At 44.3% G+C, this 15950-nt stretch overlaps 1 protein-coding gene across 1 annotated transcript in view; it reads left to right on the top strand.

Annotated features, from left to right (window-relative positions):
* The window catches only part of znf804a (zinc finger protein 804A), a 353950-nt gene that overhangs the window by 42507 nt on the left and 295493 nt on the right, over nucleotides 1-15950 (top strand). The window lies entirely within an intron of this gene.

The following is a 15950-nucleotide window of genomic DNA, read 5'->3' on the forward strand; positions in this document are numbered from 1 at the left end:
CAAACAGTCTGCAAAGGGGTATAAAGTTAATTGGGCAAGAGAGTGGCAGATAGAGTATAATGTGGGGGAAATGTGAGGCTATTCACTTTGGTAGGAAGAATAGAAAAACGGAATATTTTTTAAACGGTGAGAAACTGTTTAATGTTGGGATTCAGAAGGATTTGGATGTTCTTATACATGAAACACAGAAAGTTAACATGCAGGTACAGCAAGCAATTAGGAAGGCAAATGGCATGTTGGCCTTTATTGCAAGGGGTTTGGAATACAAGAGGAAGGAAGTCTTGCTGCAATTGTATAGGACTTTGGCAAGACCATACCTGGAATACTGTGTACAGTTTTGATCTCCTTATGAAAGGAAGGATTCATGTGCCTTAGAAGAGGTTTAACGAAGGTTCACTAGATTCTTTCCTGGGATGAGAGTCGTCCTATGATGAGAGGTTGTGTAGAAGGGGCCTATACTCTGGAGTTTAGAAGAATGAGAGGTGATGTCATTGAAACATATAAGATTCTAAGAGACCTTGACAGGGTAGGTGTTGATAGGCTGTTCCCCTGAAACCTCTTCACTCAGAATGATGTGAATCTTTGGATTTCTCAACCCCAAATGGCTGTGGATGCTCGGTTGTAAAGTATATTCAAGGATGAGATGGATTGAGATTTGGACCCCATGGAATTCAAGGGATATGCGGATTGCACGGAAAAGTGTATGTGTCAAAAATCAGCCATGATCTGATTGAATGGTGGAGCTGGATCAAGGGACCATACGGCCTACTCTAGCTCCTATTTCTTATGTCCTTGTGACTTGTGTTCATCCACGGCTCTATGTAAGTAGCCTTTTGAGTGCCGACAACGGCCTTCCCACCCAGAGGCCAATTGAGGCCTTCAAGTGGCCTATTAATGGCCAATTAAGGGCTTCTTCCTGCCACCACAGGGATCTTACCAGTGGTGGGGATGGAGGGGGGGAGGGGGTTGTGGGGCCTCCACCGCGTGAGAAAGATGCCTTGTAAAATGAGGCACCCTCCCTGCAGGCTTGGGGGGGAGGTGGTGGAATCCCTCCTCCATGGGCAATTTGTGCTACATGGAGCACCCCCAACGAGAATCAATTCAACCCCCAGGAAACCCCTCCCCCTGGACTGCAAGACCCCCTCACCAGAGCCTTCCGGGCTGACCCCAGCAACCCCACCTCACCTACCTCTTTTCCAGGGTTCCACTGCTGGGCCTGGATCTGAGGCCACTGCAGCTGCCGGTCCTCAAAAGGGACGGGGTTCCCGCCTCCTGAAACATACATTTAAAAACACTGGAGGATCGCTCCAGGAGACGGGTGGGGCTATGAAAATGCAGAGGTGGTGTTTCCTCAAAGTCGGGAGCCTCGCCTCCTGCAGAAAATCCAGCTCTCAGAGTTTGTTCTGATAAAATGCTATTGAACAATGTGATCTGACACGTTTCACTTGCTTCCGCCAGATCTAAGGTTTCCAAGTCAAGTGATAATAGAATTTCCAGCATAAACAAGCAAGAAGACAGCTGGGTAACAATAAGGTAAATCATTGCATTTAGACTGTTGGCACTGCTTCCTTCCTGCCATGTCCCTGTATTAATCAGCTCTTTTGAGCAGGTGAGCTGCAGGAAGGAAGCGAGGTCCTGTTTTAAATATGCAGACCGGGTCCAATGATATCATTGGGACCCTTCTGCTATTTCAAGTCAAGGCTGGATGTCTCCACCAGCCATCCCCAACACCCCGGTTGTGACCAGAGCCGGCACTATCTACCAGGGACCGTTCCTATGGGTTTATTTATTTATTATTTAGAGATACAGCACTGAAACAGGCCCTTCGGCCCACCGAGTCTGTGCCTACAGTAATCCCATATTCCCTACCACCTACCTACACTAGGGGCAATTTACAATGGCCAATTTACCTATCGCCTGCAAGTCTTTGGCTGTGGCAGGAAACTGAAGCACCCACGCAGTCACAGGGAGAACTTGCAAGCTCCGCACAGGGAGTACCCAGAATTGAACCCGGGTCCCTGGTGCTGTGAGGCTGTGGTGCTAAGCACTGAGCTGCCAGGGTTCTCTGGCTGCAGCTGCCTACTGCAATTCCTGTTCATGGTGAATGGCCAGGCTGTCAAACTAGCCATCTGTCCGGCCGGAGTCTTCATTCTTTAAGTTAAATAAGCCCTGCTGTTAAGATCAGTGTTCCCTGCCATGGCGGGTTTTCTCTGGGTCACTGCATTCCCCTGTACTTTCCCCACCTCCATGGAAATAATGGGGCTATTGCTTTTGACACTTCTCAACTGTAACAAATTAAATCTGAATGAAATATATAAACAAAATACATCAAGGTCAGTAATCAGAATAATGCACAACAGTGGTAGCCTTTGACTGCCAACCTTTTCAGTTATATTATCATTCGAGGTGTACTGAAGTATACGATTTTGCACTTACAAGTCTGAAGGCTCACAACACTCAGCATAGAAAATACAAAGGAAAGGAGAAGTAACCAAGAATATAAGTAAAAAATCGATATAAAATCCTGAATGAGAATCTATTTTGTCACAATTTTCTCCCCTCGCTTTTGAGAATAAAATGCAAAAAGTTACCAACAAAATGGAATCAACGATGAAGTGTTTTATTTTGATTATCAGAAAAATCATATGCAATAAAGAACAGACTATTGATTATTGTTATGTAGTGAAAATGGTCTGCATAGTAAGTTCACACATTAGAAGTTGATATATCCTGCAGTCTAAAATAAATGGAGTAGATTGTGACTTTGTGCGATCATGTAAACCAGGTGCCAGCAACTCAGCAGCATCTTTTACATCTCTCCCCACTTTTAATTCCATAGACTTTAAAGCACAAAGCACAAAGTCAAATTTACCCCTTTTGTGCTTCATTCACACAGATGTGTTAAATTCAAATCACATATGTATGTTAATGTTCAAAATTTGAAGACTTCATATTGAAAACCACAGTATCTTGTTTGCAGAAAAATCCTTCAAACTACATAGCTATATACTGAATGTAAAATAAACCTGGAACTTTATTCTGAATTATTGCACCATCAGTGTCTTATAAATTGATTCTTACAAACAAATTCTGTTCAGTTACAGAATCTACACTGTGCTTTTGAATTTTAATAACAGTTCATTTATACAGTAATTCTATGATTACCTCCTACTTTTTCTGTGGTTGAAAATTCCTTCCTTCGCTATGTCTCTGAAATCTCCCCTGTTATTCATTAACTCAGAACCCTCTTGGGTTCCTTATTTGTGACAACTGCTTTGCTGAAATCCCAAGTTCTCTATGCCTCAGAAATTTCCTACCCCTTCCTTTTGTTACTTGGCTGCAAACCTCTGAAGAAAATGATGGTTTCTATTTTCCATTCTGGAGACAGTGTTCAGCTAATTACTGCTGTGTTCAATAGGTAATGGTGAATGCTGAGCATTGCATTGAATTGCAGATTAACCTTAATCGTTCAAAATTGAATATATGTACGCAGCATGTCTTATACATTGTGCTATATGATAGCAGTAATCGAAGGGCAGTTTCCTTTCGCCTTATTGTGGAATTTCAGTTTATTGGTTCAGTTCTGTATGAACTAACAGCAACTTTAATCATTGCTTTAAACAGGAATGTCCACGCTCACCTTGAATTTGTGCTGTTGCCTGTCACTAGCATAATTTGCACCATCACAAGTAGTAGTTGCATTAAAATACAAAGAGCAACTCAAGTTCTTTGGGTCAAAAATTTGATCGCACCCATTTTTGGGCACAGAGGCCAGGATTTGTGATCTGCCCACACCCGCCCCCGTTGAGGCAGGCGACACGTAAACTTCGTGCTGCCTCATCATGTCCATGATTTCAGCATGCAGCCCAGCGCAATCCGCGCTGCTGGCTTGTTGCATACTCAAGAGGGGGGCCTAACAATGTGTGAGGCTCGTATGTGGTCTAAAGGGAAGCTGCACTGATTGAAAGGAGGCTGTTGCTGAATGCCAGTGCTGCAATTGGAGAGAAGGGGAATGGAGCAGCAGGGCAGAGAGAGGGCTTGATGGGTCATGGATGCGGTGATCCCCACCCTTAATCAGGAGGAAAGACTCCATGTTTCCAGCACACTCTGGCACCCTGGACTCACACCTAACTTCCAGATACTCCAACCTACCCTCATATACATACCAATGCTACCAGCCTCACATCCCACCTTTCGCTGCCTCTACAGACCTCCTGCTATTTAGCTAGGGCAGGCATATCAACCAAACACAATGAAACACACTCAATGGGTGGATTTTACAGGGTCCCCGACGTCAGGTGGGGGTAGTGCTGGGAGATCGTTCCGTCAGCGGCCCACCATGGAACCCGACACCAGGAGGGCCGGGCCCAATCTTCCCGGCGGTGAGGCTCCATGGCACACCCCGCCGCCACTGGGTGATGGGGCCTACATTAACATATGGTAATTAATTGAATGCATATATTTAAATACATTTACCTGCGATCTAAAAGTCAGGTCGCAATCTTCAGAGCGGCCGCCGGTACTCCCACGCCTTCACTTTCCCGCGTGCAGAATGCAGGCTCCCCAGTCGTGGTGAAGAGGGGAACATGAGATTTTTAGTGCCAAGTGGGAGGGGTGGAACGGGGTCAAACTTTCGTCATTAGTGTAGGAATGGTGGGAAGGGGTGAACTGTGAACTTTGTTCAGTTTGGTGGGGGAAGGTCATATTTTAAATGTGTGTTTTGGGGGGGGGGAAGGGCAGATAATTAATTCCATTGTTATCAGGGGCTGGGAAAGGGCGATAGAATTTTGATTTGAACAGTGGTTCCCTTTAAAAAATTAAATTAGCTGGCAGGCCTGGCAGCCCTTTAAAAATGGCACCAGTAGCTGCACACAGACAGCTGACGCCATTGCTGGCTTCGGAGAGCCCGCCCTTCCACATGATTGGAGGGGGCGAGCCAACCGGCGCACTTAAATGAACCGCTGCGTTGGAGATCGCGGCGGCATGGCGACGCGCGGCTTGCACATGCAGACCGCCATTTTTACGGTGAAAATCCAACCCGCTGACATTCTGCCCTCTCTTTTGCTGAAAATGGATGCCCAGAATAGAATGGAGCAGAACAGAACCCATGAGGGCCAGGCATGCTTTCATCTGCTGGGCTCTACTGAGGGGATGGCTCCCTGCATCATAGGGTTGGCTTCAACAGACCCCATATCATCCGGTGTCGCTGAGAGCATTCAGTATGATGGTATGCTCCTGCCTTAAGCCACTTTTCAACTCCTGCCTCACCCTCATCCTACTATCTCATATGATGGCAAGCTGCACATGGTGGACTGAATTTTTATCAGCCAGGGACGGGCAGGATGGCGTGGGGACCCATAAAATATGAACATATGAATTAGGAGCAGGAGTAGGCCACTTGGCCCCTCGAGCCTGCTCCGCCATTCAACAAGATTGTGGATGATCTGATTGTAACTTCAACTCCACATTTCCATCTTCACCCTCTTGCTTATCAAGAATCCATCTACTTCTGCCTTAAAAATATTCAAAGACTCTGCTTCCATCACCTTTTGAGGAAGAGAATTCCAAAGACTCATGACCCTCTGAGAGAAAAAAATTCTCCTCATCTCTGTCATAAATGGGCAACCCCTTATTTTTAAACAGTGACCCCTAGTTCTAGATTCTTCCACAAGGGGAAACGTCATTTCCATATCCACCCTGTCAAGACCCCTCAGGATCTTATACGTTTCAATCAAGTCACCTCTTACTCTTCTAAACTCCAGCAGATACAAGCCTAGCCTATCCAACCTTTCCTCATAAGACAACCTGCCCATTCCAGGTATTAGTCCAGTAAACCTTCTCTGAACTGTTTCCAATGCATTTACATCCTTCCTTAAATAAGGAGACCAGTACTAGTTTCACCAATGCCCTGTATAACTGAAGCATAACCTCCCTACTTATGAATTCAATAGTGAGGGAAGGTGGTGGGGGGGGGGGGGTGGTAGTGGGGGGTAGTGGGCGGGGTGGTGGAGTGCCCATTGCCTTCCTGATGCCATTCAGTTTTGTCAAGGGTGGGGATGACCAATTAATGACCACTTAAGGGCCTCATCCCACTGCTGCTGGTTTTTGACCAGTGGCTGGTGGGAGCCCTGCCTTATGGGGAGGTCACCAGGTAAAACCCTGTGGGCTGGGAATGGGGGCCCGCCTGCTTGGGCAATCTGTGGCCCACGGAGGGCCCGTGGTGGCAAAGGCCACCCGTGCACCAAAACAACCCGCATCCCCCATCGCCAGGGCCTGCCTGACAGGCTTCAGTGAGGCCACCCCTACTTACCTCCTTTCCGCAACTCCATGGCTGCTCCTGGACCCAGGCCTACTGCAGTCCCAGCAGTGGCCATTGCTCCCAATGGCACTGCTGGGACTGCTGAGCCACTTGCCCACTGATTGGCCAGCAGCTCTTGGAGGCAGATCCCCATCCTTAAAGGGACATTGACCCCGGCACCAAGCAGTTAACTGCCTGAGTGCAGAAAAATGTTGCTGGAGGTCCCCCCCAGAATGGCTGAGGCATTGCATCTGGCTTACATCGAGGAATGAGAAATGATCTCTGAAAACCTGTGGTGCGTAGGGCCTTCTGTGAAAAGTCTCCCCCCTCCTCCTCCTTTTCAAACGTCTTCCTCACCCTGCAGCCTGAGCTCCATTTCTTGGTCATGTTGCAAACCCAGAGGCTCTGCAACTAAAGCCCCATAACTGTTTCAGACTACAGATGACAAAATCCTCTGCTCTCCCTGAATGGATGCACAAGCTCACCAACAGTCCCCCGAAAACAAGCCACAGTACTTCCACAAATTTCTTCACAGTAGAAGTAAGCCAAAAGCACCTCACCTCAAGTTGTCCCTTTAAATAGTGCTAATGGGAGGTCGCTCCTGCAGGCATTCACTTGAGTGGCGTGGTCAAAGTTTCAGCAATGTGCATCAAATCAACCACAACGGCTGATTGACGTCATGATTCAACCTCTCCTGACGCTTTCGGTGCACACATTTCATGCCCATACTAGCGCCCTTACCAGCATGGGGAGCCATTCGGGCCACACCAGAAGTGCAACCATGCCATTTTATGCCTGTGAGGCTTCAGTACTACCGGCACCAGCTGTGCTATGGAGCCCACTTTTGCTGCCTTTTTACTTTAATATAAGTAATATGCATGTAGCGTGAATACAATTGAAATGCTATCATAGTCATGCTCACAGTGATAGATGGCAATAGCAGCAGTGTCCTTGTGACAGGGGTATCTGAGTATGTACTATAAAAACATGAACTGTGCTCGCATGATTAATCTTGATTGCCAATTTTACCATGTATTTTTTAACAGAAATATCAATATATGCACGTAGACAAACTCTATTAAAAGAGTGATTTTAAAGTCTCAATGGAATCTTTATTGTAAATTAGAAAATGTCTCCCTGAAGCACAATATTATTAGAATGGAATTGCAATTTTCAAACCAGTTTTGGTTAGATATTCTTTTAATATGATGATGCTACGTCTGTAATCTGTTAACATTCCAATCAAAATTAATGTAAACAGGCTTATTTGCATCAATATGCAATATTAACTATGTTCCTTAAAAAAATCCTTATAGATTAGATATACTGAAGTAATATGATTGTAATAGAATTTCTAAAATACACAAATGCTTTGATTTGTTATTTTAGTTGTATGGTATACCTTACTCTATATTTTATTTTCCTGTTTATGTCAGGAAAAAAATAATTTATACGTTAATGCTGAAAGTCATTTCAGTGTTCGAAAAGAACTTCTGATGTTCAATTTCCCTGACTAGGTTTGCAAGGTAATGGGCCAGATGTTGCTATAGCAGTACATCTAAACAGCGTTTGCCATTAGTTTGTCTTGGACCTGCACTCTTCAACTCAAAAATATCACCCACAAAGTTGATGAAAGTGCGAGCTCATAAGGGCACAGAGTGGAAAACAGGGCACCTGGGACTTTAGTAAACAGAGCAACTAACAGGGCATATCTCCTTAACCAATGAGATTTAAGCATTGGGAAATCAGCAGAAGGATTGATAAAGACAGTGAATTAAAGGGAGTGAATTCAATGTCAAACCAGGTACAGAAAGAAAGGAAAAGAAAGAGAGAGAAAAAAGGGAGAAAAAGAAAAGTATGAAAAAAAATTGATATTTTGAAAGTCTTCCCAAAAAATTCAACACCTGCAGGAAACAGACTCCATGGGCTGGATTTTGTGTAGGAGGTCGGGCTCCCGGCACTGGGCCGAAAAGGCAGGAGACCCCCACCTTGGCCCTTACCTGCCCCCCAGACCGATCCTCTGGTCTTTTTCCATCAAAGTGTCCTGCGCCAGAATCCCCGTCTCTTTAAAGACGGGGATCGTACTTCCATGAGCTGCCGGCCAATCAGGAAGCATTGGCCACTGCAGGTACTGCAGAGGCCTCAGACAGAGCCCCAGCGCTGGAACCCCAGACCAGAGATAGGGGAGGAGCGGTCACCGGGGCCAGTCCGGAAGGTCCCGGTGAGGCGGGGTGAGGGCGTGGTAGTGCAGTCCAGGGGGAGGGTGGTTCCAGGAGGGTGAAGTTGTTCCAGGTGGGCCACAGATTGCCCATGGAAGGGGAACCACCCCTCAAGCCCGCAGGGAGGTTGCCTCGTCTCCCAAGGGAAGAGGCCCTTAATTGGCCATTACTAGGCCACTTAAGGGCCTTAATTGGGCTCTGAGTGGGAGATAGGCCGTCATTGGCTTATCCCCCTCCCAGGAAGATTGCTTGTCGACTGGCAGATGGCAGGCCCTCCGCCACCCGTCGCGATACTCCGTGTCCCTCCCCATCTCCAACCCCATCTCAGGGGGGCCCATAAAATCCCGGCCCACATTTTTAATAGTTAATTTTCAGTGTCAGGTAGGTTGATTGACAGCAATTATCATAGGAACATAGAAACAGCAGTAGGCCAATTAGTTCCTCGAGCCCCCATCCATCTACCTTGTTCCATATCCTTTCATACCCTAAATATATTGACACCAGGTTTAAAATTATTAATTGAGATAACATCTACTGCTTATTGTCAAAGAGAGTTCCACATGTCTACCATGCTTTGTGTGAACAAATGTTTCCTTTCTCCTCTCCTGAATAGCCTGGCTCTGATTTTGAGGTTATCACCCTTTGTCCTAGGCTCCCCCATCAGCAGAAAATGTTTCTCTCTATCTACCCTATCACTTCCTTTCAAAATCCTAAAAGTTTCAATCAAATCACTAATCTATATTCCAGGCAATTCAAGCCTAATTTGTGTAGTATCTCCTCATAATCTAACCCTTGGAGCCCTGGTAACATTCTAATGAATCTGCACTGCACTCGTTCCAAGACTACTACAGCCTTTCTAAGGTGTACTGCTCAGATCGTACACAGTAATCCACATGTGGTCTAACCAGGGCATTGTATGGCTGAGGCAAAACTTCTTCCCCTTTATATTCCAGACCTCTAGTTATAAAGGCTAACAATCCATTAGCCTTTTTGATTCTTTTTATACCTGACTACTACATTTTAATGATCTATGTACATGGACCTCTAAATCGCTTTGGACCTTGACTGTTCTAGCTTTTCACTTTTTAGATATAACTTGGATCTATCTGTTTTTGGTTGAAAACTATATCCATAGACATTCCTTTACTTTAGTTGCCTCCTTCAAATAAAATCAATTAGCTTCATTGAACATAACCTACACTTCACAAATCCATGTTGGCTGTCTCTAATCTGCTCAAATTTCTCTAAGTGCTCAACCACTCTACCCTTAATTAGAGATTTCAATAACTACCCCACAACAGATGTTAGTCTAACAAGTCTATAATTTCCAGGTTTCTCTCTCTCACCTTTCTTAAATAATGGAGATACTTTTGCAATTTTCCAAACTAAAGAGAATATTCCTGAATTGAAAGAATTTTGGAAGATTATGGCCAAAGCATCTACACCTACTTTCTTCACCTACTTCCTTTAAAATCCTGGGATGGAAGCTAACAGGTGCTGGGAATTTGTCTTTAGTGCTATTATTTTTACTCATACTGCTTTCTTGCTTATGTTCACTTTAGTGAGTCCCAGTCTTTGTTTCATTATTAATTTCCCTTGAATGAAACATATATTATTCTCTTCCTCTACTGTGAAGACTGATGCAAATCAATTGTTGAACAAGTCTGCCATTTCCTTATCTTCATTTTTCTAAATTCTTTCAAGGGTTGTTGTCATCGCTGGCAAGGCTAGCATTTGTTGCCCATGCCTAATTGCCTTTTGAAATATTACCCCCGTCTATTTATAAAGGGCCCACACCACCCTTTTTCTTCTAATAGAGTTGTAAAACATTGTTGTGTTAATCTTGATATCCCTTGCAAATATCTTTTTGTATTCATTTTTGCAGCTCTTACAATCTTTTTATCTTCCTTTGGTGTTCTTTATATCTCTCTCAGTCCCCTGAATTTATATTACCTTTTAAAAATTTTGTTATGCTGTTTTCTTTAGTTTTATGTTATCTCTCACCTCTATTATCAGCCATGGCTGTTTTATGTAGTAAGTACACCTCTTACCCCTTAGGGGTGTAGTATATTGTAATAAACTGTTGCTTGGGGTTTATTATGTATATAGACCTTAAGCACTATTACAGGATGTGATTTCATGGGTCTGTACCTCGTGTTGCTCAGCGTTCATGTAGATACTGTAGATACTATGAGAGAAACTGATTCAGGACAGAATAGTAGTCAGGGAGTACCCAGAACCAAACCTGGGTTGCTGGAGCTGTGAGGCTGTGGTGCTAACCACTGTGCCACTTTCCTAGGAGAAGTGCAAGGAAAAAATGAAGAAAGCTGGGAAACAGAAATCTTAGTGGTAGAAAATAAAACTAATTTTAAATTAGATACAGGAGCATCAGTTCTATCTTGACTGAGGAGGGAAAGGCTTCAGAAAACCAACAAGAAGTTATATGGGCCAGGAAGAATTCAGTTGAGTCCATTGAGAAAACAGAGAGAAATGGCGCCAGAAAGCCCAAGAAGCGGTAAAGACACCTACAGACAGCAACACTGAATTGCAGTAGGTATGGCCGGGAGTGACACTGGCGGGAAAATTGCTTCTGGTGCAAAAAAAAGGGACACTTTCAGCAGGTCTGTTGCAGCAGAAAACAAATGCTGCAGAGAGGAAAAAAGATAAAGAAAATAAAGGAGGGACAAATAATTAAAACTCCCTTCCTAGGAGAAGTGCAAAGTAAAATGAAGAAAGCTGGGAAACAGAAATCTTAGTGGGAGAAAATAAAACTAATTTTAAATTAGATACAGGAGCAGCAGTTCTACCTTGACTGAGGAAGGAAAGGCGTCAGAAAACCAACAAGAAATTATATGGGCCAGGAAGAATTCAGTTGAAGGTTGTGGGAGAAATACAGACAACCTTAACACACAGAAACAACACCATTCCGGAAACCCTATATGTCAATACGTCATTTGGAACCAAGCCTGTTCACTACTGCCACGCAGGCCCACCTGTCAAGAATGAGGCACATTAATTTCACCACATGGACATTAAATTTCAAATTGTTGCTGGGAAGAAGAGAAGGATGTGACAAGGGGTTGCCAGGCCCCTGACTAGAAAGACATTTTTGCATATTAACTGCTTGGAACAAAGGAGCTATGCCCTGCTCCAATACAATCCACAAACAGACATGGTCAAACCAGTTAGTCACATGACTAACCTGCTTGGCAGTCTGGGCTTTTTTTTCCTGAATTGTACAGTTTGAATTGAGAGTTTGGGCAGAAAGCTGTTTGCTTCTGGATTGAAAAGACCTCTCCTGGCTGGCTCACCACAGCCTCTCCTGTCTGCTCCCATCTCTTTCTCACGGAACTCCAAAACCCACTGAAGACACATGAACCCCAAGAGAGAAAAGTCTCCAGCAGCCAACAAGGTTTAAGAAGGATACTAGGCCCCAATGAAAAGCAAGATCTACCTACAATCAAGGACTCTACAGTGAGCTCAAAGAACCGTAACAACAACTCTTCAGATATTGTCTCAAATCTTTCCACTTTATTTTTCTTCTGCTCTTTTCTGTCTCTGGTGCACGTGTGTATCGTGTATGCATGCTAGCGTTGGGCGCGGTGTGTATCCGGAGGCGTAAACTGAAATAGAGTTTAAGTTTAGTAAGTTTCAACTTTTCTTCTTTAAACCTAAGAAAGCTGGTTTATTTGCCTTATAATTAGAAAGCGATGAACAAGGATTCACCAAGGGGGAGCTAAAAACATAGTGTGTTTAAAATTAAACCCTGTTACAGTAAGACCAGGTGAAGGCTGAAAGGGAACCCTAGAGCTCTTTCTCACCTGCTCGCAACACTACTCAGTATGACACAAAAACAAGAAATGCTGGAATCACTCAGCAGGTCTGGCAGCATCTGTGGAAAGAGAAGCAGAGTTAACGTTTCGGGTCAGTGACCCTTATGACAGCTTGCCTAGCATTACAGCTGTTATGCACGGTAGAAGAGATTAAGGGCATCTCAGTGATTTCAGTGCGGAATTCCCCAAATTATTCAAAGGTCTGGGGAAATTAAAAACAGAGTATCATATTACTCTCAACAAAGAAGCAGAACCAGTATGTTTGTTCACACCGAGAAAGATCCCAGACAAGGAGTTATCTCCACAGTGACAAAACCCACTAGGTGGTGCTCTGGAATCGTTCCAGTAAGGAAACCAAACGTGTCTATCAGAATTTGTGTGGACCTTACCGAACTCAATAAAGCAGTAGAAAGAGAAATTCACCAGTTACATGATGGCGTCTATCGATGACAGCCTTGCCAAATTGCAAAAAAGCTCCATATTCACACAGTTGGACACAAATATTGGTCCATATCTTCAGTCATACATAGTCCAGACAGACCAAGGATGGATAAAGAGAAATAAAAGATCTTTGGTACTGACACATCCGAATAAAGAATTGATGAAAGATTAAGAGAATCAGCTACCAGAGACAGCTGATGAACTGGTGACACAACCAACAACACAGTGGCGCAGTGGTTAGCACTGCAGCCTCACAGCTCCAGGGACCCGGGTTCGATTCCAGGTACTGCCTGTGTGGAGTTTGCAAGTTCTCCCTGTGTGTGCGTGGGTTTTCTCCGGGTGCTCCGGTTTCCTCCCACAAGCCAAAAGACTTGCAGGTTGATAGGTAAATTGGCCATTATAAATTGTCACTAGTATAGGTAGGTGGTAGGGAAATATAGAGACAGGTGGGGATGTTTGGTAGGAATAGGGGATTAGCGTAGGATTAGTATAAATGGGTGGTTGATGTTCGGCACAGACTCGGTGGGCCGAAGGGCCTGTTTCAGTGCTGTATCTCTAATCTAATCAGATCACCCAAATGACAATGAAGACGAGGAACACGAGTCATTCAATAATTCCACTCACACACAGGAAAGTGAGGAAGAAGAACTGAAAGAATCAATACACCACAGGTCAAAGAAGAACACACTATAGCAGAGTCGTGAGAACCCCACAGCATTACAGACCTGATGAATGAAGGCAGAGATTTGGGGGGAGATGTAGTGTAATGTTGCTGGTTAGATTGTGTGTATAGACCTTAAGTATCATCACAGGATGTGATGTCACAAGATTGTAGCTCGTGTTGCTCAGTGTTCATGTAGATACTGCAGTGAGAAGACTCCTGTAAATAAACTCCTGTTACTTTGACCCAAAGTCTACTATCCTATTCTATATTAAAAGCACACTGCCAATATAGTATAAAGGGTATATACTGGTCCTGTATTAAGCTAAATTATTTTTTGAACACCCTCGACTGTTCATCAACAGTTTTACCTAATAACAGTTTTGACTAATTTGCTGTTGTCAGCCTCTGTTTCTTCCCATTAAAGTTAGCCTTATCAAAATTCAGAATCTTAATAACTGTGTTAAGTTTCTCCTTTTCAAACCTAACACTGGATTCAATCATATCAATTTCACAATATCATATAAATTAACAATTGTCACATTTAAAAGGGTACTTTTGCTACCAATTACTAGTCATATATATCCGTGGTGGGTTGCCTTCAAATTTATCGTGCAAGTACAGCAGCTTCATGAAATTCAATGCATGTGAATGGTGAGGCAGACAGAGAAATGGCATTTTTGTGAAGCTAACAGTGGAGCTACGCAACTCAGACAGCAACTTTTGGATAGTTAACCATGTATCTCCTCCTCACTTGAGGTTGCTGTATTATTTACATAGAAATAATGGCAAGCTTAATTAGTTCAATGATACAAATGGAGTAAGTCAGTGATTCCCCCGATTTTGAGGTCCCTGATTCACCATTGTTCTCGCTGCGGTATTTTCAACTTACATCTCCAGGAAATTTTGGAGTAAGCTTTCGATGGAAACATTGGAGCATGAAATTGTCTCTCAGTGGCTCCATGACAATCAATGGGCTAGATTTTCCGTGGTCGGTGGGAATAGGACCAGAGGCAGGCGGGCCCAGAATTTCCCGCCACTGTCTGGCGTGTCAGTTTCCAGGCTCGGTCCTGCCTCCGAGCCTTTTTCAAATAGGCTGTGTTGGGGGCAAAATGGCTACCTGCATACAAGTGGTGGGTAGCCAATAGAGGCAATTAAATGGATTATTAAGGCCCCTCTCCTGCGCCGACTGGAATTTTTCAATTGGCAGCCGGATCCCCTGCAGTGGCCGAAACACAGCCAGTGAAAGAAGGCGGACTCCCGGTAGCAGACGGAGAGCGGGTCTAGGCTCCAGAAACATTTAAACCTCGCCCTGCCCACCTTCCCCCACCGAACCACCACCCCCCCCCCCCCCCCCCAACCAGGTGCCAGTGTCAAAAGATGGCCACAGCTGCAGTCACAGTCCTCCCTGTGGAGGGGCTCCCAATGGTGGTTTGGCAGCTGTGGACATTTTTTTTTTTTTAAATTTTGTAAGTGCTGAGAGGGCACCTCTATCTTGAGGTGCCTTCTCTCTCTTACCTGCATCAGCAGGCTGCTTTTCTCTCATTGTTGGAGGGCCTCCTATTGGCTCTCCAGTATCGGGAGCCCAACCACTGTCCTTAATTGGATGGCGAGCGTGCCCTGAAAATCGTGTCTGGTTACTATTTCTGACACAGTCTGGGGTCGGAACCCAGATTTGATACTTGTGTCAGGGTCCCAACCCCAAAACAAAAATCGTGCCTGATATCTCTGGTCTGAAAGGCAGTAGTGAGCTACTCAGTTGTTGTAATCTTTGGGGTCTAGCAAAGGATCTCCATTGATTCAGCAGGACTCACAATTTGTTGCTCCTGGTTGCCAATCCAGAGAAGTCAGTGCTTTTAAAATTCAGCTCTGAATGTGCCTTTCTGTGTTCTTGGCTGGTATTGACTTTCAAAATTAGTATAAGTCACCTCCAACTGCCACACTCAGACAACCAGCTCTTACCTTGACAAGGATTCACTTGATTTGAAGATGTATGAGTACTGGTAAAAGTCGTCACTGAGTACCAATGAATATTGTTATTGCAGTGTTGTTGGAAATTGTTATGTTTACAGCTTAATTTCAATGTAACCCTCTCCTCGGAAAATATCATCTCTTTTCATATCTGTATGCCACATTGTAGTTGCAATGAATGTTCTACCTTTTTTTATAAGTCGACATGTAATATATTTGTTTGATGGCATCTTACTACAGCATAAAGTACAACAGAGCATTCATTGCAACTATAGGAAGACATAAAAAACAAAAAAGAAACCTAAGTCTGAATTCATGCTATTTCTTCTTTTGGGCCTCCTTATCTCGAGAGACAATGGATACGCGCCTGGAGGTGGTCAGTGGTTTGTGAAGCAGCGCCTGGAGTGGCTATAAAGGCCAATTCTGGAGTGACAGGCTCTTCCACAGGTGCTGCAGAGAAATTTGTTTGTTGGGGCTGTTGCACAGTTGGCTCTCCCCTTGCGCCTCTGTCTTTTTCTGAATTCATG

This window comes from Heterodontus francisci, chromosome 7, assembly GCF_036365525.1.
Source record: "Heterodontus francisci isolate sHetFra1 chromosome 7, sHetFra1.hap1, whole genome shotgun sequence".
Lineage (NCBI taxonomy): Eukaryota > Metazoa > Chordata > Chondrichthyes > Heterodontiformes > Heterodontidae > Heterodontus > Heterodontus francisci.